Source organism: Pavona decussata, unplaced genomic scaffold (assembly GCF_977016875.1).
Source record: "Pavona decussata unplaced genomic scaffold, jaPavDecu1.1 SCAFFOLD_32, whole genome shotgun sequence".
In the NCBI taxonomy this organism is placed as follows: Eukaryota; Metazoa; Cnidaria; class Anthozoa; order Scleractinia; family Agariciidae; genus Pavona; species Pavona decussata.
The window spans coordinates 3,358,391-3,381,766 of NW_028145455.1; the positions used below are offsets into that span (position 1 = coordinate 3,358,391).

Here is a 23,376-nt window from a genome sequence, read left to right on the forward strand (position 1 = left end):
CCTGATGTTTGAAAAAACGCGAGTATTAGTTTCTCCGGCATAAACGACCCTGTTGTCTTACCAACTTAAGTGGCCGCAGTTGTTCAAAGAGCGGATAAGATAAGATAAGATAAGATAAGATGAGATAAGATAAGATAAGATAAGATAAGATAAGATAAGATAAGATAAGATAAGATAAGAGCGGATTTATATCGTGGAATTGGATTTAAAACATGATCATTGGCTAGTGTAGTTCTAGAGTTTTGATGGGCTTTACGCCCACGGGGTATCAGTCATTGTGCTCTTCTGGTCTTTCTTCCACAATGAAATCAGTAACGTTGATTGCAGCCAACTCAGTGCGACCTTGTTGGCCATCTATCATCTCGTATCCAACTCACGCTCGTGGAACAATTTTTTTTGTTGATGAAATCGTGACGGAAATCCTTTACGGGAAATATTGTACGTTTGAGGAAATTTTGAGAACTAAGGCGCTTCTGCCCCTTGCTATAGTTACCAAATTGATAGGAAAACTATTTTGGATTTATCCTGCTTTAAGAAAAATAGAATGACGTAAAATACGACTTAACGATAGTTTTAGTTTCTTGCCAACTTTTAGTTTTTGTCTGACAGTGGCAGTTTTCATTCGAGAGGGAAACAAATTTCGCTGACTCAAGTCATTTACTTCCCGGGCTTTTGCTTCTTCGGTCCTTAACGCAGTCACGTGGTCACCACGCGGTTTGCAGCGTGAGCCCTTCTTTTGTTTTCTTTTGGCGCGCGCAAATCTTCCAGATATGTCAGCAGTTTGTATTTACTACTTTTCACGTTGTGTTAATAATGCATCAATCTCTTCAATTTTTCTCACTTCCCACTGCAGGTACCCGCGGGGCAAAATTCAAATTGATTTCTTTTGCGCAATTACTCCGGTTTGCGACGGACACTTTAAAAGTAAGAGTTTTAAATATTAAAACAACGTGGCTCTGCAGTTTAGCTCCAAGGAAACAGGTTCATCTTGCCACATCTAAGTACAAATTCTGCCTTTCCTTTTCACAGTTTCCCTGGCAAAAGACGTTTTGTTTTCCTCGTTGTTATCGTTTTCGTAACATTATTGTGACAGCTAACGGTTTATTTACAGTTTATAAAGTGTTTAGTAAGTGTTTACCGTGTCTGTTTTCATTGAACAGGAAAATATTTTTGTGTCTTGTAGTTTGGCGAAAGTGAATATTTAAGGAACAGAAGTGTTGAGTCCGCCTTCTATGTGAAACCGGAAGAAATGAAGATAACACCCTCCTTAAATGCTGTTAAATTTTCGTAGAATAGCTTGGAAAAGTTTGTCTTTTCTAAAGTGCGTGTTTAAATATTTCAGCAGTTTTAGAACTCTTTCTCTTGTGCAATCTATCTTTCAATAAGCCAAGGTTCATTTTGACCTGTGCGAGTCCGTTGAATCCGTTGGCGATTTTTGTCTCTGTGTGGCATACTTGTGCGTTGCACTTGACTTGACTACAGGGCAATATTTACTCAGTTTTTGCTTTAAATGGTCTTTCGACGAGGCAATTTGTTTTTATCTCCATACCTTGTTTCCAAAGGACTATCCATAATATTTGAGTGTAAGTTTTCATAAAGTCGACAATGGTGTTTTGATTTTGAGGTGCAGTTTACTCGCCAAGTCGGCAAAATATTTTTGTGTCTTGTATTGTGGCGAAAGTGAATAATTAGTAACAGAAGTGTTGAGTCCGCTACTCCTGGCTAATTTACGCTTGACTAATTGATTTACTACAGGAAAGGGCCTTACTTAACATCAATTAAGCGCAACGAACTCAACGATTTGTTCACAAATCTTTGTATCATTAATCGATGACCGTTGGAAATCGATCGTTGTTGGCATGCGAGTAAGAATTTGGACGGTAACGTGGCGCGTGGAGGCTTGGTACATGAATTGTGAATTACATCCGAGCAATACTGGGAATTGGCTTCGAGGTTACTGTGACGTCATTTGTTAAAGCACTGGGGACATTTCATAACCTAACGGAAAGGCTGCGACAAATTAAAAAAAAAAACGTAAATGTACTTTGTTTGCCCTCGTAGCACCAAAGAGCTCTCTACTGAGAGACTCAATTCAATGGTGTCCGTATGTTCCGGGTCGAATTGGAACTTGGAAGTTTTGGTGTTATTTGAAAAACATTAAGAATCGCGTTTATGGTTTCTTTAAATATTGAGTACAAAGAGGAGAATAGTGCAAACTAATTCTGGCCTTTGTTGCTAACGCAAAACTATTCGATTTTACAGAGAAACTGGAAACAGCAAGCGGCAAATAGAGGATAACATGGTCACGTGGTCATATCTCACGTTCGCCGTTTGCTGTAAACGTCATTCTTAACCTCTCTTTTGCTTGATTACGGAGAACGCGGACCATTTCGCGAAGGTGTAAAAATTGCATCCGAAGTTGTATCACGACCGGTAACGATCACCGTATTGCCGCATGTATAACCTTCAAACTAACAACTACAGCACGCTGCGAGCATTGCATCCAAATCAACAACGGAACTTAACAAAGGACTTTACTTTACAACAGGAATTCCGTATGGATTATGTTTAGAAATAAAAAGACCAAACTGAATTTATATTGAAATGAGGGGATGTCTTTTTAATAAGAAACTGTGGTGCTGTGTTGGTGGTGGAGTGAAAACGAATGTTTGATTTTTTATTATTATTATTATTATTATTATTATTATTATTATTATTATTATTATTATTATTATTATTATTTATTTTTTTTTTTTTTTGAATTTTTTTTTTTTTTTTATTTTATTAACTGAGTCGACAAGGTTTTAAAATTGGCCACCAATTTTTGCCCAACATCGTGTTGAACGAAATATTTACTGTTTAGTCGCTTCTCTCAACATTGCATTTAGATAGTGATCCATGGTTGATCTCGATCGATCAAACACCATTTTGCGCCACAAACAAATGTTGAAGGGTCTAGTTACCTCTGCCCAACAAAACTTGCGCAAGCGGGAACAAGCAGCCAATCAGAAACGAAAGGTGTGAGACGCCACAACTAGTCTTGACACAATTTCAGATGTGATGAGCAAAAAGCGTTACATGGTCTCACTTTGTGTGATCTTTGGTCAAACAAGCAGCCGAACGTTTCGTGCCATGTGACAAACACGGCCGTAAATGTTATTGTATGATCGTTCGGCCGGGGCTTTAGCCGTTTGTCAGAGCGTATGTGCCCTCATGAAGGGCTACAGTAGGCTCTGGCGAAGAGCGAACGCTCGAAACGTCAGGTTTTGTATCTCTAGTTTTCGGTGGCCAAGTTACCTTTTTATCCGCTCGGTTGATAGAACCAAACAAATGTATTTTTAGCCGAATACTAAACTTAGTATGAAATACAATACTGAATGAATTGATAGCTGATCATTGTTATATAATTATTCCTAGAAAAGATTTCTTACCATATTTTCTTTCTCCAGTCGCATGAGGCCGGGTCGGAAACTTTCACGCGTTTTTTCAAAGTTTTCACAAAGTGCTCGCGTCGCTGCGCGACTCGAGCTTCCTACCAAGGTTTTAGCTTTTAACACAAAGTGACATTTCGCTGTTTCTTGGAAGACGCACCAATTTACCGTTTGAAATTTCCTTTCACGCTAGCATTTGATTTTGGTTAACTTTTTTTGCTTTTTACACAAACGAGTCGGCTTAACCGAGTCAAAGAAAGCGATGTATACAAAATGAAGAAACCAAGCGTGCTTAGCCAATCATCAGCGAGGACGTTTTTCGCTCGACCAAGCAGGAGAGAGTAATTTTGCCCTATTATTGTGAAGAAAAACTAGCGTTTACTCTAGCGAAAGATTGAGGTGTCATTTCGCTAAAGAAAACGCTAGTTTTTCTTCACAATTATACAATCTGAATTTCTGAGGTGGGTAATAGATGCCCTCCGAACAAGATATTCCACCGAAGGGAGCCGTTGGGTGCATCTGGGTACCGTCCTTATGGCTGATAAGCGAGATGGGGAAAACAGCAAGAGTAAACACCACTTTGAGACTTAACAAAATAACTACGGAATATATGCTTAAACTCCAAAAACTCGAAAATTCGAGGAATGAGTTTCCGTCCCCGAAAGTAATCTGCGATTTACATTTTGCGCTTTACAATCCGTATAGATCAAACTGTGTTAGCGTACAAAAATATGCCTTTAGGAAAGGCCATAAAATGATCTGGAAATGCAGGAGACAACAGTTTAGGTTTTTCGCTTAAATGTTGTCGTAAATGCCCTGAGAACCAACAACCAGTATTCCTTTGAAAAATCTAAAACGTGGAAAAATTGAGAACTATCGTACATCCATCCTCTTGTGTATAAGTTCTTTATATTATTTGGAACAAAACATTACCAACTTTCCAATGTAATGTGTTTTCAGAACATTGTGTCGATATATCGTGGTTTTTGTGTCTGAAATTCTAACCACAAGCCTATTATGTCTAGAAAATTGCTGCATGAAACAATAGCCTCTGAAATGAATTGACTGCGAGGGCATGATACAGTTCGAAGATTAAAACCGGAACCATTTGCTCAAAACAAACAAATGTTAGTGAAGTCCTTGACCCTCCAGTGCTGTTTTATCTCTTATACTTGCCTACTTGCTTGCTTTCTTACCTCTTTTGTAAGTCTCAACCAGCTCCACCAAAGCTTTGTCTTTCCATGGCATTCGTGTGGTCTTCAACGCCTTTCCTTTGTTAACGACTTACTGACAGCGGTTAGCGAGCAAGATGGCCTTTTTTTTCTTTTTCTTTGCTCTGTCTTCACTTGATTTTCTTTCCGAAACTTAATTCTTAAGAAAATGTAGTGTTATTTGTTTTGTAATTTAACTTTAGGAAATGTCTTCTTCAAGAAAAGGAAAACAAAAAGAAGTCCCAGAAGATGATTTTGAACCTACGTAAGGAATCGACACATTCTTTGTTCATTATTAACGATACTTTATTCCAATTATTTTCGTTTCTCTTTGTTTTTTTTTGTTTTTTTTTTGTTTTCCTTCAGCTATATCTTTCCTATTTTTTCTATTCTACTTAGTTTCTTTTCTTATCAATTTACTTCCTTTAAAGGGGCACAGTACAAGTTTGACTAGAGGTTCCCCTCTACTCTTCTCCCCCTTATTTCACTTGTATCTCTGAGTTGCGTGTTGGACTATGTTTTTTAATACCTCCAACGTATGTATTTTGCGCTTATGTAACAGTAAGAGTGGAGAGTATAAATACAAAAAATTATCACGTCCTCTTATCTTCCAAGTGTTACACACGATCTAGGCAAGAGCAACTGCACACGCCCGAAGGGTTTCATGTCACTTACCCGGGTAATTAATGGTATTAGTTGGGATTGTCCCCCCTCCCTCCCCCTCCTTCCCCCTTACTCCCCCGCGGAAGGAATCGAGGCGTCCAATGGGAAAGCTACGACCCTGTATATCTTTATTTTTATTTATTTAATTATTTTCTTATTTTATTTTATTCACCACGACATACATTCATAGAAAGTTACAGTGAATAATAGACTAAGATCTTACATAAGTTTACAGTGAATAATAATAGTAAAAGAAGAAGTAAGAAGTGGCGAGGAGACCTCAAGAAACCCCCGGGCTTATACTGAGAGGTCTCCTCGGAGATATATTAGGACTGTAAGACTAGTAAAGACATTGTATTTAGATTTTTTAACATACATTGGCAAGACTATAAAGACATAACAGAGTCGTACGTTTCATACAATTAACTGAGGAAGTCAAGAAGCTTTCTTTTGAAGGTGGATAGACTACGGGAAGACGTAATTGATAATGGCAAAGCATTCCATATTTTTGGCCCTCTAAAGAGTATAGTAAATTGCTTGATATTAGTTCGGCAGGTGTGAGGTCGAAAATGAGCTGAGGTTCTAGTATCATAGTCATTTCTCACCTAGGGTTTTAAAAGGCGTTGTCATAAGTGACATATCGGATCATTTACCAGTATTTGCCTATGTCTCTGATGACTCTTTTATTCATGTTCATAAAAGAATTGGCAACCGACTTGTGAGAAACTTCTCTGCAGCAAATTCAAATAATTTCAAAACTCGCCTCTCTCAAGTCGATTGGACTGGACTTCTACATGATTAAGACCCCAATGATTCTTACGATAAATTCTTGTCCGAATAAAGGTGATGAACCCGATTTATTCACTAATTACAGACCAATCTCTGAGATTACTTCCTAATTTTTCGAAATTCGTGGAAAAGGTCATGCACAATCAACTAGTAGAATTCCAAGCCAATGTATAGATGAACTCCGTTAATGAGTCTTGGAAAAAACTCGGTTGATGGCCAGCACTGAACGAAACCGGATATAGTGATACAGTTTGGTAACATATGCGGAAGCATTAAAAATCACAACAAGTTCTTTTCTTGTTCAGTTTGGAATTCAACCAGACTCTGGTCTTTGTCATTCTTTTGGTTCCAAACCAATCGGAGACGCCCAAGGTTTATCGACCAGCGCCTGTCCTCAGATTCTCTCGCATAAGTCGACTACGAATGTTGTCTCTTTCTCTGAATGGGATGGAAGTCCACAGATTCACCGCTAACCATTGATGAACTTGGGTTGAAAGAAATACTATGGGCATAAAAAACTTCTTCAGTAGACCCAAGGTCATCTCAATCTTTTGTTCTGTTAAACTGCACCAACCCGTTCATGTATTTTACATGTACCACAATGAACTACTTAGTACAGTTTAGTGGAACAAAAAGGTTTTTTTGTTCTCAGCAATATCTTGAAAGGTTTTTTGTTCTCAGCAATATCTTTGACACAAAAATATAAAACTATTTTTATATCATTTGACGACAAATACCGGTAATTCCAGGACTTCATTGTAACCCTTAATCAAACAAACTAATATTTCCATAAAGAAAACAATCATAAGATAAATCATGAGATAAAGGCTTCCAGATACCTATTTACATAGCATTATAAATGATATTTTTCAGGAATGCCGCGTTACAAAATTCAGTCAGCGGAGAGAGAGAAGATCTCCAGATTTGCAATTACAGCACCCTAATCGAGACGCCACGCCATTTCTTTGTCTAGCAGATCTGTTGGTGTTTGCTTTGTTACTTGTGGTAGTATGTCTGAAATGGAACCACCCGACGACTGTCTAATTTAGTTTCACGCATTGAAACCTGTTTATTCCTTTGTGCTGGAATAAGGTACGTTGACATTGATAAATGTCTTTTGAAGAAACAAATGTGTTTTTAACTTATTTATACTTTTGTCTTGAGTTGCTTAATTCAATGTTCTTTCCAAGGGTTTTATAATGGGAAAATTCCACCAGTTAGTAAAATACGGAGCCATACAAAGGGTTGTTCTTGGCTTTCATTTAAGAAAAGATTTGAGGATTCTATCCACAGACTCAAAATTTTGAACCACGTTAAAGTTGTACATTGTCTGGTTTAATGTCTGGGTTTGAAGCGGCAAGGTAAAAGCGGTTCTAGGTCCACGAATTACCATAAAGCTCATAACACATGTTTGCTGTAGGACGCTTTTGGGTTGTCCCAAGATCCTCAATCAGCTTACTCAAAAGCATTTATTTTATCCAAGATCAAGATCAAGATCAAATGGTTAAGCACTGATTTATTGTTACTGCACGTAATATTGGGCAATGTGTAGGATGAGCCAAGGTTTGCTTGATGTCATTATTGATTGGTATATTTATCCGCCAGCCATGAGACCATGGGCCGCGTAGGCTCAGAGTACGACTTAACCTTAGCTAATAAAACCGGAGCACGTAGTATTCATTATGTTTAGTTTTTAAATGAATATAATTCCACCTAAGATGTCTTTCATGCGCCCTATTTTCCAAAACCTATTGGGCAATGGAACTCTGCCTGAATAGAATAGAAGATAGAATAGAAGTCGAATGCCATTTTTCAGTCCCGACTTAGTAATTTTTTATTTGTTTTATCTTAACAGAATCCATTTTTGTTATTATTTTATCAAATTTTATTCTACTTTGCATTTTTACGGTTTTACGGTTGATCTGATATCCTTACGGATTTTAGCAACTTTTTATTTCATATGTAGATGCAGACGGAATTACATTTATAGAGATTTCTTCATATGGTTGATTCGCTTGTACGATTTTTATTCACGAGTTGTGAAGAATCGCAAACGAACGAGTGAGTTTGCGATTCTTCACAATCATTTGTTTATTTTATAAGTACTGAGATTTCTTTCAAACAATAATGACAACAACGATTAGACAATGAAATGAGTTTTATTCAATCAAACGCTCTTTAAAAATTCAACATCTTTTCCAAATTTCTAGACGATGAAATGAGTTTTATTCACTCGAAAGCGTAAACACTTCAACAGTTTCTTTCCAAAATTGCAGCAAAGGGAAAAGAGGAAGTTGTAAAGCTAGTTATATATAACAACATTTTCATGTTATAGCTATGTTTTTACTCATCGTCACTGTCCTCCAATAAGGCAAAGGCCTCAGTCTCTTCCATCGTGGCAACGCTTCTGGTGGGCTAGATTCCTCTGGTGTGAGCTTTGGTGACTGATTAAATGTGTTTATGTTGATTGAAAAATTGCCCCCTTGAATGACAGCCCCGCTATCTTTCATTAAACGCCAAATATCCCTCGCCGTCTGCTGTTTCCTTCAACTTTACATCGCCCCAGCGCATGTCGGCTTTTTCTGCTTATTCCGCTTATTTCAACACGCTTTAAAGTTCAATTCGCACCCAAGACGCTTCCCGGCAAAATGTAGCCGTATCTGCCTGTCCCTTAGTTTAGTCTCGGCTAGTGAACGTTCATTATCACTGTTTTGAAAATAAGTCGAACCAACGACGGAAGATGACGAGTTGGCCTGAATTTACGCATCTAATTTTTCAAAGCTTTATTTTGCCTCCAAAGATGGAGTTAAACTGAGTTAAGATTCAAAATGCGTGTAACACCTTTCTGGAGTTTCCAAATCGGGAGTTAAAATGAATAGCAATTCCTCCATTGAGTTATTTTTTGAGTTGAATTAATTTAAAGGGAGTGTCACCTATTTTTAGTGTTACTCTGAATAACAAAAAACATATTTTGTATCGATGGAGATGTTAAAATAATTGTTCCTTTTTGTTAAAGGTAATCTTACTAGTGGAAAGAAACGGTTAGTATTGATAATTTTTTCGCTGGGATGGCTAGGATGGAAAAGGGTCGTAACTTGAAAAAAATGGCCAATTTTTTCAAGTTTTTTCTGTGTATTTTGGGGAAATTGCTAAAAACTGATTATAGTTTATTATTCCTTTCATATTTTCCTCCCGGTGTCCTAAGAGCAAATCCATGTCATGTTCTAATATCAAATATGTGGGCAGTTTTGTCCCACATGCACCAAGTGAAATTTACACAATAAAGAATTGAAAAATTGTCAAATGCTTGTGAAATGTTTCGTCACGGGAAAGAGACTCTTCAGAGACCTTCAGAATTTATAGGCAAACTCGTTGAGCGTCACGCTCAAAGTCCCGTTCGCAAATTCAAGTTGTTAGCAGTAATAATAACAATCTTTATTGACTCTGGCCCTCTATCGCAGAAGGATTCCCAGCCGCACGTACACGAGTTGAAATTTATACAATATGAATTGAAAAATTGTCAAATACTTGTGAAATGTTCACAAGTAAGTGGTCAGTATTTCACAGCAAGTGGTCCTTTTAACTCCTCTGTGAGAGTGAATGGCTCCTGTCAACTCCAAATAAAGTAGCTCCAAAGTAAGTACATAATTTAACTCCACTTCAGGAGTTTTCTTGTGCATAATACTGCATTTTTTAATCATTCGTATTTTTTGTCCAAAGTTCCCTTTACGGCTAAAGAAATTTCTGCGTATTAATTTCAGGAAGTTGATTCGAAACTGGTAATGCGTCAACTTTTCCGTTATTTTATGTTACTGAAAATCTTTAATATATAACCTCACTAAAAACTTACAGTCAACTTATAGTCTTCTAGTCCTGATCCCCGTTTCATCGAAACCACGTTGTAATACATCCTTGATCAGATAAGCTTGTTCTGTCAAGATGGTGGGATATTGGGTTCATTTTCCGTGTTGGCGCGGCCCCTGACTCCGATCCGTTTTGGTCCATACGCGTGCCAAAAAGCACTTGGCTAATGTCTGTCTTGCCCCACGCTTGGTTAATACCTGTTTATAAAGCACACTTACCGTCTCTTTGCTGCATACAGGCGCGTTAAGGCTAAGCAGTAAGGCGAAACTGAGATTTCTATGAATGAGTAATCAGCGAAGCGGAGCAGAGGTGACTGTCGTTCATTAAAAACGTGGAAGAGTTCTCTTATCGCTGTAGTAGACAACCTAATGATAGCAGGGAGCATTTTTTTCAAAAGGTCTTATTTACCAAAAAGTGAGTCTCGTTCTGTTCTTTGCTTTAAAAAATTCTTATCATATATACCTGTTTTTCTGACTTTTTCTTATCCCTATTCCGCCTTTAAATAATAGTCATCATCGTTCTTTCTAATTAGTAATGAAAATAACAATAGCAATAATGATAACGTTTTTATCTGCGCATTAAAAAAAATCTCCGTGTGCTTACAGATTAAAGAAGACGCAATAAGAAATGTAAAGCATTTATTAAGCCACCTTGTTAAAATAAGCAATGGAGTCATCGAAACGTCAGTCGATATTATTGTCGCTTGTTTTTATTTTAAAATGTTTAAAAACCTTCCGAAATAAAAATATCTTCAGAAAAGATTTAAAATTAAGATGACAAAGAGGAGGCGGTTTTTTTCAGCGTTAGGGATAGAGTTCCAAAGTGCAGGTGCAGAGTGTGAGAACGCACGTCGGCCTTGTCCGTGGGTCAGTCCATTACAACGAACGATATTCAATGAACAACGTTGAAAGTTGCGCCATCCACAGGTATCCGTTTTCGTGATTGTTTTCATTTGAAAGCGGAGATTTTTTAATCCTTTTATTCTTTCCATCCACACGGGAACGAAGATCTTGAAGAACGCGGCGCAACCTGGAAACTCATCGCTTACAAGTGGACGGCAAAACCGACTATAATCGAGGATTGTGAAAAGGATAACGTGACAACGCAAATAGAAGTCACAAGACTGTGGCGTTTTCGATTGACACTGGAGCCATGTGTGGACAGCGAAACAAGTGAAAACGGGTTCGTGTGGATGAAATAACTCTTCAGTCATTCTCAAATGTAAAAGATCCAAAACGAATAGTATGGATAGGGTCATTGGGAAAAGACGTAGCATGTGTCAGTAAGTAAGTATGTAAGTAAAGGCTTTATTTATAGGGTAACACTTGACAGTAGTAAAAATACTGATAAACCCGTAGCCATCATTATAATATGAAAAGCACCTAAGAGCATAACCAGTATTATAAAAATTCAATCACTTTATACATTACAAAATTAAAAATTTATATCGACATTTGAAAATACAAAAAAGCTTCAGATACATAGGATGACATAATTTCTTGTATAATGATACTAGCTAGTAAGATTCAAAACTCACGAGAAGCCTAAGATAGCAGCCGTGTCGTAACTTGAGGAGCGTGGAGGCTTTCTGATCAGTTAAATTATTCTTGTATAACCTGCCCTTGAAACTGGCAACTGAAGCTTTCTTCCTGATGATGTATCACAAATGCTGTAGTATAACTGATTACGCTACTCATCCGCTATTCTGTGATACGGCAATCAGTAGTGATCAGCGGAAATCCGTTCAACCCGCATAGTTTCAACTTCAAAACAACAATGAAATGCTAGAAGAAAACCTTTTCATTTGAGTGAAATGTTGACCAAGATTTGTGCTAAAACAATTAGATTATCCCCTCTCGACCTCTCTGCGTTTATCATCGATTTGGGTTGCGCCCTGACTAGCTATCACGTGATAGAAGTCTTGAGCTCATAGGCTGATTCTCAAATGGACATGCGCGTACGTATTCGCGATTTACCGCGGCAAATAACTGCCAAATATGGAATGGGTTGTGTAACTGATTGGGCCAGCTTCGTCTCACTATAAATTTGATTTCACGTTTTGCTTTAACAGTTTAGAGACCGGTGCCAAGCTGAAGACATCCAAAGCTTTCCACCTCACACTTTGGCAGCCAAGTAACTGATTTTGGCCGGTGAGTTGAACGCTTTGATCTATTTCAACCTTTTATAACTATGATAGCCTTTTACTTTTATAATGTTCAATTATGTTGGTCTTGAAAATTCTGATCCATATCAGAAGTTGCGCTCTCACTGTAAAAGAGTTCAAAGTCACGTAACGACAGCCCGATTTGCATCCTCAAAAAACACTGAGAAAATATTACCTTGTTAGGAAATTCGGAAAGCAGCGAAGGACCGAACGACCCGTGAACTAGTAAATTGTTCATGTTTGCCGCCACGATTTAAGAGGGTGTAGGTGTTACACTCACTGATGAAACCGGAACGACTTTCAAACCGGTACAAGTTCATTTGGGTCTCTTAATTGTGGCCGTGTATTCGTTTTACATAATACCCGTCAAAAATTTCGTAGCGATATGAGTCATATCGGTCGCAGTTCACCGCTGGCTGTACTGATCATCGATATTCTTGGACCAAAAGTCAAGACGAAGCGAAATGAGTGTTTCACATCCCTTTAAGTTTCAGCTATTTCATTACAGAATAAAACTTAAGCAGTGCCATAAAAACAGTTTTTGTGAGAGCGATATAAATTTTCCATCTTGTACTTGAAGGAAAGTAGTGCCGGTATCATGTGAACAACTCCTGAGTGGGATCCGCCCATGAGCGATACACGTTCTTGTCAACTGACACAAAGGGCGCAGAGAAGTTAAATTTGACCGTGATTCCGGTTAAATTCACCAGGCAGTTGCAAATCGAATTTGTTGATTCGAATTTGATTTGAACCTGACCCGGCAAGCAACGCGTCACGAGATCTTGTTACGCGTCTGTGGAAATGTGACATTCTCCACTAGCTATGTCACTCGCCGTAGAGAAAACGACTTTAAGACGTTTTAATTGAATTTTAAACAGAAAAACAACGGACACAGCGATGAAGGAAGGGCACGACCAGTTGTGTTCGTTGGAGTCGAGAAAAAAAGAAAAGGCAAACCATACAAGCAATAACATAGTGGCGAAGCAAAAGAATAAAAAGAGAAAATTACATGGACATTATGTAAGCTACGAAATTAAATACAAAACAAAATATAAGAAAATTAAGCTCGGCAAGATGTGAGCGCGAAAACTGGCTGTGTCGAGTGACGAGCGCGAGAGGCGACAGGGCCTAAAGACCATGATGTGATGTACAAATCCCTAGAGAAAGCTGACATGAGGCGATAATTGCAAATGCCGAACATAAACACATGAAAGCCGACGTATGCGGCTTCTGTCTTGCGGAAAATATTTCAGTAGACGCGTAACAAGATCTCGTGACGCTTTGCTCGGTCACGTTGATATCATCAGTTGGGCTAACAGGGGTCTTAAATTCGTTTTGCGCTACAATTAAAGGGGCGCTGTCACCTATTTTTAGTATCACTTTGAATAGCCAAAAAATAAATTTGTGTGGTTGTAAACGTTCAATTGATGGTTCAGTTTTGTTAACAATACCTGTCGCGGAATCTTTCATGGACTCCGCACTTGCCGGTTCACAAACTGAAGAGGACTGTATCTTCCTTTTCTGAAGATTTATTTTAACCTTCCAAACAATCTGACAATCTCCGATCCGATCTACAATTCATTATCTTCTTTTCGCGATGCACAGTTCCGTTGACAATTCGTTCTAACTCGATCTGACCTTACATTACAATTGTACTAAGATTTACTAGTAGGTTCTATTTGCGCAACAAGTATTTTCACTACAATCACGAGCACAGTAAAATCCCAAGCCTACACTATTGAAATGCTACTAAATTTAAATTCAATTACACAATTACACGCGTTTCTCTTCCTTGTTTAGCTTAATAGATGCGTGCAGTTACATCTTTTCATGCAGTGGATTAACTTCGGACTTTGCCAGTTTACAATTGTGCAATCTGCTTTGTTCACTAAGTTAATCTTGCTCGCGTTACTTGAGATATATTTCGTGACATTGTTCATTTAATTAATTTCCTAGTTAATATTCTATCATGCAATATTTTAAGTCACGCACATCAGTGCTTCTTTTCCGACAATAACCTTACTAGTATCATTCACCTTTGGTTGCGGATGGCTAAGATGAAAATGGATTGCAACTTGAAAAAAAATTGTTCTCTCTGAGTATTTTGGAAAATTGCTAAAAACTGATAATAGTTTATTTTTCCTCGCAAAAGTCATTTCATATTTTCATCCTGGTGCTTTAAGGGCAATTTCATGTTAGAAAAGAGGTTCTTAGTCAGATATTTGACCAGGTTTGACCAACATACAGCAAAATCTCAATGACAGGCACTTTTAAGTCGGAATCACGGTCAAATAATAGAACCACTTCTCTCATCGCTCTTCACCACTTGGGGCGTTCGCGAGAAGAAAGTGGCGGGAAGCACTGAGAGACGGTTGCGTTCACATTTATTTATGTGTATTCGCAGGCTAACACCTTTGTGACCTGTGATATGACTGATACGAAAATAGCGAAATCCCAATACTAATGATAGCAAAAGGATGCTTAATCCGAAAGTAGCGAGTATCATTGCTATCCACCTGGACAAAAACGTGGAAGCAGCGTTTTTTCAAATGTCGGCTGGCTTTTAAAACAAAGTGACAATTTTCGTTGCGTTTCAAAAAGTCTAAGAAGCTGGTCTTCTCATTTTGTGGTACTGCCAAGTGACCAGTTTAAAACTTCGACATTTATTTACGTGATCAAGGAAGCGCTCGTCATTCAACGGACCCCTTATAATGGACAGCTTTTCATTGGTTATAGACCCATTGTGGAGGCGCAGTAGTGTATTTTTTCAGAGCGTGTTGGACTGTTAGACCGGGACATTCGGTCGGGGGCTCGTTGTTTGTAGGTCACGTGCTCCCTGTATACTTTAGAAAACTTTTCTCGGCAATATTCTCTCTCTCTACCCGTCGTTGGTGTAACGCTACGATAGACTAGAATCCAATCCAGGGCCGAGAGTAAAGTACCCTGCGAGCAGAGGCCCTTCAATCTTCCTAGATAAGTCTAGGAAGATCGAAGGGCCTCTGCTCGCAGGGTAAGAGTATAGTCAACTCTCTCAAAGCTTTCGAAAACCGTTGTAAGGTGTACACCCAAAAGAAGGAAAGCTCGACCGCCTTAAAAGTTAACTGTATTAGACTGTCACATTTCGACTTCTTAGCGGTACGGCTTCGACTAGACTGCGAGTAATCCCTTCTTTTTCTGAGCATACACTGTAGTTGAGCGAGCGAAACACACGAGCGCTCGCGAAAATTGTCTCCCGCGTGGAGTTTTCGCGCGCGGTTGCGTGTTACGTTGTTCTAACACTGACTTACTGTGGTAGGACAACACAGAAAGCGAGATGAACTTGACGATAATGGTTTCGGATTATAGCCACTTTCATAATGAATGACAGAAGACTTATTACAAATCATGGTATATAACTGTCGAAGTTGTAATGAACTGAAATATCTTCTCAAAACGTTTTGAAAAAAGAATCTTATGGCATGTTACAGTAACCCTACTCTCATAAGAATGCAAAAACCTTTAATCTCCGGAGAGGACATTCCAAAAACAGGCCGTCTTAGACGTTTTAAGAAGCGTCGTATTTCATCATAGAATACTGATTTCTAAACTCAGAAACTTCTTGCCCTATTTAAATAGAGAAGAACAAAAAAACAGCAGAGCAGATTCGTGGAAAGGTTTCATGCATTAGGGTTTTTACAATAACTGTCCAAATTCCCGCGCGCTGATTGGCTCGTAGCTATTGTCTATAAGAGTACAGACAATAAAAATGACGTCAGATGTAACGCGCGCGCTTTCTCAACGAAAAAAATAGCCAATTCCGCTCGTACTTTTTCCATGTTATTGTAAAAAACAAATCGACGACAGTTTTCTATGGTCTATACTCTTATAGACCATAGAAAACTGCCGTCGATTTGTTAAATAACAGTTATCTGGGAGCAAATGCTGCTTTAATCGTGACAATGTGAAATAGTACATCATTACTAAAGAGAATATTGATCTCTCTTTTTTTATTATTTTTTTGCTGTATGGTCAAATCTTAAAGGGGCTCTGTCACGGAGATTTTGCTGTATGTTAGTCAAAACTTGTTCAGATATTTGATTAAAAACCTTTTTCCTGCCATGAAATTGCTATTAGAGCACCGTGAGGAAACTATGAAGTGATTTCTCCGAGGAAAAATAAACTTTTAATCAATTTATAGCAATTTTTCCTTAATACACGTGAAGAACTTGGAAAAATTGGCCAATTTTTTTCAAGTTGTAATCCATTTCCATCTAACCGCCATCCTTAGCCAGAGATGAATGATACCAGTTTCTCCGCACTAGTGGTGTTATTTTTAACAAAACTGAACCATAAGATTATTTTAACGTTTACATCCACACAAATTTATTTTTTGGCTATTCAAAGTGACACTAAAAAATAGGTGACACTGCCCCTTTAAAGGCTGAATATACATTTTGGGTTCTTTTTGTCGTGTTTGTTTAATCAGAGTGCTAACATTTCCCCGAATACTGATATAAGCTTTACAGGCCTTGTTTGAACTGCTATAATAATCGCGATTTAGTTAATGATTTAGTCAAGTATTAACCATAGGTTTACTGACACAGCGGCGTTTTTTATTTCTTAGCAAATTGTCGTCCAATATTGCATCTATTTACATGATAAAATCCATTAGGAAAGTTTACCTTTCCAAGGACAGCTGTGCAAATATCGAATGCTCAGTCAGTATACTTTATGAGCCTCTCTAAAAGCTCTTTTATAACCGCGAAAATCTCTTTAACTCTGCAGTTTCTGTAATCCTTATTCCACGTATAATGGCGTCAGGACAAGCGTAGACACTCTAATTCTCATGTGTGCAAGTTGGATGTCTACTTCCTCCTCAAAGCTCAGTGAATTAGCTCAACGCATATAGTAGCGTGTTACGCAATACTCTCAGATGTCAATGGGTTTGAAATGCTCTTTAGAATTTCCGTTTGTACCGGACTCAGTGCTTTATTACCCCTGCTCTCTGGAGAGTGAATAGTTCAAAACGTACTAAAGAAAATCCATTTTTCCCGTTTTTATGCGGAATAATGTAAAATAAACAGCCCATTTGAAAGTACTGCTCAATAGCTTTCATTCAAATGAGACACCAAGTTTCCATCCGAAGACTACAAAAAGTTAAAATGACATACAGTATATAACTGGCACGTTTCAGCTTTTGGATGTGGGAGTGAGTTACGGGTGAAACCGCAGCCTTTACAATTTCAAAAGACAATTTCAGTCATACTCTTTCACCTGCCATTCACGGTGAACTGATTACCATACTCACCAAATTGAAAACTTATTTTCGCGCGCGTTAATTTCATGCGTAAGCTGATATTGCAAAAAGTAAATTTAGTGCAGGTGAATGGCTTGTAAAGCGTTTCTACCGATATCGCAAGACGCCATGGATTCAAATCACGACGGAGGGTCAGATTTTTCTCACAGCCTCACAAGAAATGTTTTTGCCAAAATAATGAAACAAATAGTGGCGTTGTTGAACTTCTTAATATCTCGATGATTCCCAGTGAAGCCCCTGAAAAGTTAAGCACATCAGTTTTGTCATTCTGATATCGCCTCACTTTGGTCAGCCCATATCAAGACAGTCTTTCGAGAAAAAGATTTTCCCAAGAAAGATATAATTATGGAATCATTGCGCAAGATTTCAAGGTATATTTAGTCATTGCTCTTTTCAACTAAATTTCAAGTTATATAAATATTAATGATTGCTCTTCGAGCGACTTTTCAAAGACAGTTCCTTTGATTGCTTTATTTTTCTTTGTATGATCCATCGTTCACCTTTGTTCCTAACTGAGGAGTTCGTTTGTTCAGTTGGCGCACAACACCAACTCATGCGTTTGAAATGTGACAAATGTTTGACATCGAGCGGTTTGACTCGACAGGTAATTTTAATCAAATATAGTGCAGAGAGCTAAAGGGCATACTTCCTGGTATTTCGAAATATTTGGCTTTTTTTTTTTTGTCTTTTAAGATTTGCTTTCGTCTTATTTGTGTTTAAAACTTAAAGTTTTAAGTTTTCTAGTTTGGTTAACAAACGTTCTTCACATTTTCTTGTTTTGTTTTGGTTTTCATTAGGCAATATAAATGCGTATTTGATGACACTAGTGTAAGACTTACGCAGCATAAAATTTTAATTCTCAATATTATATTTGGATTTATATTTGAGTTTGTCTATCATTTTTGTTTACAAGCTCTAAATATCGACCTCCGTGATTGTACATAAATTAAAAAATAGACCAACTCAGTTTTTCCAAACTTTGCTTGTCATGGAGTTTGAACAAATATCCACCGGTTTAGTGCTGTAGAGTGCGCCTTTAAACGTGAGTATTAAGAAGGAGACATTTGTGTAAGGTTAATTTTAAACTTAGTTCGATCTGCTCGAACTCTCTAGCTAAATAATATAAGTCGCAGAAAGTTTAGGAAGACGGAATATCATGTACTGAATTTCTGAGCTGCGTTTGGCTTTACCATGGTCTTAGCCACGGTTATGTCGCACTCATTACATTATATTTGTTCCACTGAATACAAAAGGGAGTTAATTTTTCCTTGTGACGAAAGTTTCATTGTGATATTTAACCAAAGGAAACTCTGGTTTTTCGTCGCCATTATATCCTACCGAAAAAAACCGTTGGGTGGCCTTGGTCAAGGGGCGATGATATAGAAGCCAATGACTAATCGAAATTTCTACGTTCGTTATATGGCGTCAGCATTTTCGTGTTGACCTTGTAGCATGGTGTCCAGTTAGTTTTCGGTTTAGAGCAAAAGAACACGAGCTTAAATGTTTGGAGACAAGGCAATAAACACAGCATTGACTAAAAGGATGCAAGGGCACCCAAAACTATTCAACTTGAGCGTTTCATCTACGTTACAGCTACAGAGAGATCATGATATAGGTACCTACTGAATAAGATGTTTGGATTGCGGTAGGCACGGGAAACCTCGATACAATATCCTTTGTTTGATGATTCCTGTGGTCTCGTCACATGTCTGCTGACTGTACGTACATTCATTCAAAATCTTGATTGATTTTATGAGAGGTTTTTAACTGTTGGTTATTGACTCTTAAACGTTGTGGTTTAGTATTAGTACCTTGGTCGCAAAAAGAATCGGAAACATTGTCACTCATGTGTGTTTCCCGCACTCAGTTAACAGTTGTTAAGAAAAGAAAATTATTCTAAAAATATGTAATAATGTCCCGATTGTACACAAGACGGGAAAAGAAATCAGTCATTTTATGGAGCAAGCTGATAAATGACTCATTAGTGTTTCCTGGATCATTTTGTCGTCAACTTTGCGGGAGCGTAAGGCACTCTTTTTCAGTTTCTGTCTTATTTGGTGATTTAATGACCGATCTGAGCACTTCAAATGGATTTGTATTTGAGAAATGTCTGCTATATCTATAAACAACTTAGGGATTCCAAGAATTTTCATTCTAGCAGAATTGATTCCTCTTAACTTTTCGCCAAAGTCGACACTTGAATCATGTCAGTAGCACCTGTTAGTATTTAGTCTGTTTATAAATTCCTTGAGCCGCTGATTCATTTGAGTAATATACTCACTTTCCCGTAGTACTATTTGGCTAAAAGGGGGTGCTGACTGTTTCACCTGTTGCCAGGGCCATGAAGTATGACCATTGTTGAGCACTGCTTTGCTGCGGAGCATATTATGATACTGTCCAGGATGGTTCAGTGGAACTGTATTTTAACTCTGGTACCTGTGACCTTAATACTAAAGCTACCGACCATCAGCATCCTTCAACTGAGGTCTCGGCACAGGCGTTAGTGAACCTTGTCTCCTGACGGCCGCCCAACAAAATACTATCTATGATTTCCTCAATCCGGTTCAATCCTGCAGAGTTTTTACTCTTCCGTTCTCAAACATTTTTCCTTATTATATTATTATTATTATTATTATTATTATTATTATTATTATTATTATTATTATTATTATTATTATTATTATTATTATTATTATTATTATCATTATTTTGCTTTTTTTTTTTTTTATTTTTATCTTGCTTAAAGACGTTTTTCGTTTTATTTTCCTTGAAACAGGTTAATGAGATGGTCTAAATTTTTTGTCGGTGACTGATGAATCGCAATGCGTCACGCTCAGCTGCAGATAAAAATTGCGAGCAGTGTTTTTTTGTGATGTTTTTTTACTATTATTATTTAGTTATTTATGTTATCTTTCCAATTCTCCATATGAAATTCAAAAATTTGCACAGGTCGAGGGCATCCCAACGAAAATTTTTAAGAAAATACTTCCAATGTCGTTGTGTGATTTCCAAGGTCGTTTTCGTGCCGTTTGTGCGCCAACGCAGTCTGATCTGCTTGGATGCCATAGCTGAATTTTCAAGATGACGAAAATTCCCATCCCTTGAATTCACGAGATGATGTTGGCTATGCAAAAATCCTAGCTGAGCTTATTTTTCTCTATGTAACGACATTTTTCGTCCCTGCACTGCAAAACAGAAGGAGTTAATCTTGTTATGTTAATGAAGTTTCAGTTGGCAAAACACCAAAGAACACTTTTAGTTTTTACTTACAATTCAATCCAAATTTCTAAGGCGATTTAGGCCTTCTGCTTCAAAACAGATCTTCACCGAAATAAACCGCTGGGTACCCCTGACAAATGCTTTCTTTAACTTCCTTAGTGAGCAGTTGAAATGTAGAAAATATCTCGTTTTAAAAATAGCGTCACTTAGGCCTTTTGAAACACTTTTGCGGTGAAGCCTGTATCAGTCCTGAGTTGTGCAATTTCCTTTTATGATACGGTGTGTGCGTTTTGAATAATTCGAACTCGAACCCACGCTATCCACATTACTACAATAGGTATAGAGCAGTCTAGAATATCTATTACAGGATCTTAGAGACCGTTTGTTAAACACCCTTCTTCAATTTGATTTGCGAATTTTCACGTTGTTGGTGTAGAAAATGGGTTTAGTTTTTTTTTTTACTTTTTCTAATTAATTCTAACTACAAACACGAGGAAAAATAAATTGACCAAAAAAGAATTGATATTTTTACCACCTGATAAAATCTAGAAATGCATTGCAATACTAAATGAAGATAAGACTTTCGAGCTGTCATACCTTAGATTATAGAGCCAGAAAATGTTTCGTTTGCAAGTATCACAGACAAATGACTACCTACTTATTGATCAACACACACAATCTCTGGAAACACTGATTCAGATAACCCCACATAAAAACCACTAATTAATATAATATTACCGCAACAAACAATACTTACAAGCCTATAGGCATATTATACGTTTCAGCGCCTCGAATTTAAAGATATTCTTATTCCGACCCTCACTTCCCACTTCCCGTTGGAGGACATGACGTATCCCCGGAAAGCTTGATTACAAGATAGTTGTTATAGCCGTAGACTGCAAAATAAATTATGTTGCCTCGCAGCGGAAAAGTGAGCGGAGAGTGCCAGTAAGACGTGTCCCGCCCTACCGGTCGGGGATCAGGTCCCTTCCGGGTCTATTTCCGGGTCTTTTTTGGGAGACTGCTTATCGTGCTGTGAAGAAAGCAAAACTCGGTCTTACGATGCAGTTTTTAACTTGTAACTGGTTTCAATGTGGTTCATAAGTCATTCCAAAGAAAAAGCGGAATTTTTTGTGACAGAGTTTGAGATATCGTAAGAGTTGTGCTAATTAGCGGACATTGTAAAAGAATTACAAAAATTACGTATTAAAATTTTCAGTGCGTACTGAATATTCACTGGTGCATGACAGTTACCTTCAGTATGAAAGGAACGTCACAGGAATTTTGGTGGTGTATTGTCAAAATTGTTCAAAGTGTCAATAAGTGCCCTTGCCTTTAGCAAAATGTTCATATCATGCCATATGGAAGATTTCTCGTGAATTCTTGAACAAAGAACAGGGCATGACACGACGGCAGAACTTCATTGACCACCAACAGCGAAACACACTTGTGTACTGAGTTTCAGTGCACTTTTATACTAACTTTTGACAAGACTATCTAGAGTATTAGGTTTCAATTAGCATTTTCAAAGTGTTACTAAAAATAGCTGGCAACAGTGCGTTTTAATGGGGCCTTATTTCACGAGTCAAAGGTGGTATTTCTCAGAGAGGTCGTTGCTTTTGTGGTCGGAACTACGCTAAAATCGCTTTTTGCCCCGCATGTAGAAAATGTTCCTGAAACATAAAAAATGTGTCAAGTTATCGAACTATCGATGAATGAACAATATGCACAAGGTTTTTTCAACGTGTTGCTAAATAATCGACCATTGTCACGGTAATTTTTAACTTTGATGTAGGTCAGGAAATGAGCACCCAATGACATTTTTGGAAAGGACATCTTAAAATTAATAGATTGACCAAGTTTGAGAGTCGTGTCTTTTAAAATAGCAAAGATGCAGTTTCTTAAATTCAGGAAATCTTACAGACGTTTGTATGTCTGCATACAAAGGTCTGTCAAATTCTCAGACTATGGAACTGCATCTTCGCTACTTTAAAGGAAAACACTCAAACGTGGCCATTAAATTCGAAATTTAAACGGTTTCTTTCCAGCAATGTTAATGGATCTCTGTTACCGCTGAACTACATCAAAATATAAAATTACTGTAATAACGGAGAATGGAAAATAAGTGCTAGGAGTAGCCTGATAGATTGGCACAACATACACATTAGGTCAGTGATTGGCCTTACGACTGTTGGCAAGCAAATGTACCTCGCTGGAGGGACAGCCTTTTCTCAACCGACGTTTCTGCTTAGACGTTGGTCTCTCCGAGCCCCCTAGCTCCCCGCACGCCATGTCGCGATAGACAGGCGAAGAATTCAGACCCATTAGGGTCGGCTGGCCAAGGTTTGGTTCTTCGCTGAGAAGCAGACTAACACCCCAAAAATCTAGTGTCAATCAGTTGTTATAACTGTTTCGTTTGTTAAGAAAACATCTTTCACTGCTAAATTCCCGATGAAGGGAGAAAACGTTTTGCGGAAATGTTCATTTAAAAGTTTAGTCCTGGATTCAAAGTCGATGCTTTTTTCTACCTTGAAGTAAGTAAATCATTGACGCCAATCGGACATCAAAAGTAAATCAAGGTTTCTTTCTCCCTTGCTTTGACGGGTTACCATTATATTGCTAATAAGTTGTACTGTACAGTTTAGAAGTAGGAATGGCAAACTTTTAACTAAAAGAATTTTAGGCTTCCGGATCAGTATTACAATTGTGGAGGCGAGGTGATGTAGTCGTTAGCGTGTC

General features: G+C 37.9%; 2 protein-coding genes across 3 annotated transcripts in view; both read left to right on the forward strand.

Annotated features, from left to right (window-relative positions):
* The window catches only part of LOC146484677 (uncharacterized), a 75,302-nt gene that overhangs the window by 26,458 nt on the left and 25,468 nt on the right, over positions 1-23,376 (forward strand). The window contains exons 4-5 of the mRNA XM_085104786.1: positions 4,846-4,907; positions 6,968-7,186. The gene's annotated coding sequence lies outside the window, so the exon portion shown is untranslated. The remainder of the gene's footprint in view (positions 1-4,845; positions 4,908-6,967; positions 7,187-23,376) is intronic.
* LOC146484679 (transcriptional regulator Myc-B-like) overlaps positions 10,808-23,376 on the forward strand; it is a 30,254-nt gene continuing 17,685 nt past the window's right edge. The window contains exons 1-2 of one of the 2 annotated variants that reach the window (XM_085104782.1): positions 11,226-11,244; positions 12,030-12,108. The gene's annotated coding sequence lies outside the window, so the exon portion shown is untranslated. Of the gene's footprint in view, positions 12,109-23,376 lie in introns of both variants that reach the window. The other variant, XM_085104781.1, reaches the window with a different exon arrangement.